At 33.6% G+C, this 2,885-nt stretch overlaps 1 pseudogene; it reads right to left on the bottom strand.

Annotated features, from left to right (window-relative positions):
• Positions 1-661: 661 nt before the first annotated feature.
• Positions 662-1,116, bottom strand: LOC129675087 (single-stranded DNA-binding protein, mitochondrial-like; annotated as a pseudogene).
• Positions 1,117-2,885: the final 1,769 nt, after the last annotated feature.

Here is a 2,885-nt window from a genome sequence, read left to right as displayed (position 1 = left end):
TTTTTACCTGTTTAAACATGCTTTCCCTTTTAGTAAGATCTTATTAATGTTACAGTTTAAGCTGTGGCACTGCTGGTTTTTGGAAGATTAATACAGAATTGGATTGAATATATAATTCCTTATAGGAGCTTCAGTAAAGATCTCTGAGTTTTTTCTAACTATTATATTTGTTTGATTGACATTTAGGGGAGGCTCTGCCTTACAATATAGGTCTGGATGTCCTGAACCTCTTTGCATAGATCATGCTGGCATCCAACTCAATGAGATTCACCTGCCTCTGCCTCCTGAGTGATGGAATGAGAGGCATAACTGAATACACCCAGCTAGTCCATCATTTTTTGTAGTTAATAAATGTTCACAAATTTCTCTGATATGTACTCAGTACTGTTCATCTGTTCATTTCTCTCTGTGTCTCTGTCTCTATCTTTCTCTTTCTATTTTACTCTCTTCTCTCTGTTTGTCTTTGTCCACGTTAATTGGCATGTCTATTCCAAGGCTATATACTATTATAAAAGTTCAGATATGACACAGTTATTCAGTTTTCTTCTAAGAATTACTTATGGATTACTTTAGCACTTCCTTTTTATTATAAAAACTTTAATCTTTATTTTTCAACTATAGACTATACATGATTTGGAAAGGAGAATATACAAAACAATTATCATATAAAAATCATGTGTTCTATGTCTTTTATCTGGTCACTCACAAATATGATCTTATCAGCTATGATTGTTGTTTGCTACCTCACATTATTTTTTATCCATGTATTCACTGTACTCCACTTTCGCTTCCACAAATATATGAGGCCCCCTTTTCACATACTGATATGCCACTTCCCTGAGGCATGGTTAGAACATGATATTCAGTGCCATGTTGTCTTTTGACTGACACCACCCATCTGTTCACTGTCTCCTGATAGCCACATCTCATTTGTTGCTAGATAAAATATCATGACTGTGTTTTTTCCTTCCACCTGTCTCATGACAGGGTCCTGACCTACTTGCCCAAGTAACTGAAGACAATTCATAGATCACTCAAGAACACAGCTCATGGCTAATTCATATTCATGTCTTACAAAATAATGAAACTCCTTTAACATAGGTTTTCAAAGCACACCTTTGGTTTCCCTTACAATCTAACCTTTAGGCTTTTTTTTCTCCTCCTTCACCTGATGCACAGCACCCAATTGTCTAACACTAGCACTTATGTGTCAGAATACAAATGGAAGAAGCACTAGAATTATGTGATTATATTGCCAATGAAATATAAATTTATATTGTTGCCACTGTTTCTGTTGTACAAATGTATGGCATATTTTAGAATTCAGTGACCTTCAATGATGTGCATGTGAAATTCAGCCAAGAAGAGTGGGCTTTGCTGGAACCTTCCCAGAAGCAACTCTACAAAGATGTAATGCTAGAGACCTGTAAAAACCTCACTGCTATAGGTAAGACTTCAAATTTTCTTTCACTTTTAAAATAAGGAGACAACTCTTACTTTGTTATTGATTCTCTTCTGTAATTCCAATTGAGACTGAGGAGGAATGAAGTGAATAAATAAGGCATGGTTCTAAGGGTCAAAGAAGATAGTGATTTAAGTATTGCCTTAATAATAATTTGATGTTTCCAATAATATATATTTTCTGATACTATATTTTAGGCTACAATTGGGAACACCATAATATTGAAGAACATTTTCAAAGTTCTACAAGTAATAGAAGGTAATTTTATATGCATGCTGATACAGGTATGAATCTTAAGAAAATTTAATGTGTCCTGGAAGTTTGTTTTTATTTTTGTTTTTGTTTTTTGGCTGCTTTTTATTTTTTTGTTTTTGAAACAGTTTTTTTTTTCTGTGTAGCCGTGGCTTGTCTTAGACTTGCTTGCTGGAACAGCCTGACCTCAAAATCACACATATATGCCTGTTTCTGCCTCCATGAGTGCTGGGATTAAAGGCATGTACCAGCATACTTGTCTGTGTCCTGGAAGTTTTAAAGAAAAGCAACAGTGTAAAACAGCTCTGCTTTCAGTGTACTGATGATCATTAAAATCTCACAATTCCATGTACTGCAATGTCAGGTATCTGATTTGTGTTCGTAAGCACTTCACTAATAAAGAAGAAAATAAAAAAAATGTTGTAACAGAAAATACCATCTGAATCATATGGATATAACAGCTACTGAGTTGAACTGCCAGTCTGTTTAGTCTCATTCCATCTACTCAGATATTGTAAGAGATATACACCTTCAAATAAACAAATATTTCATTGTACAACTAGCATTACTAATATGCAAGCAGTAACACTGTAAAGTTTAGTGAAAGGAAGAACTTATGAGAGTCAAGACTATTGTTATGGAGAAACCTTAATCCCTATATGACATGTCTATGATGAACAAAAAAAAAAAAACAGACTGTATTAATTCAATGTGGGAATCTTTTATTTTTCTTGTAATTTAAATAGGTATAACATATGTCACAATGTTTCTAAGGCACATGAGCAGAGGGATAATGAAAGAGGCAGTATACCAGTCTTTCTCCAAGAACAATTAATTTTGTAGTAGTTCCTACTTTGAGTAGATTTTCTGAATGTGATAAATGATTACTGTTAATTGGTTTTGCAACTTCACTGAGAATTCATCAGCAAACTCATATTGCTGAAAATACCTATGAATACTTGGAATTTGGAACGGAACTCCTTCTGCTTGTCCTGTCTCACTTTGCAAAGGAAGTGTCATTCATACAGTAAAAAAAAATTGTGAATGGGATTGCTGTGGTAAAGCTCTGAATTCTTACAATACTCTTCATATATACATATATATATATATACATACATATATGTATATATATATATATACATATAAAACCTCTTATAGAAAAATGATGCTC

The sequence above is a fragment of the Psammomys obesus genome, unplaced genomic scaffold, assembly GCF_907164565.1.
Source record: "Psammomys obesus unplaced genomic scaffold, mPsaObe1.curated_primary_1811, whole genome shotgun sequence".
Taxonomy (NCBI): domain Eukaryota; kingdom Metazoa; phylum Chordata; class Mammalia; order Rodentia; family Muridae; genus Psammomys; species Psammomys obesus.
Note: the sequence above shows the minus strand (reverse complement) of the source record. Positions and strands in the feature narration are given on the sequence as shown.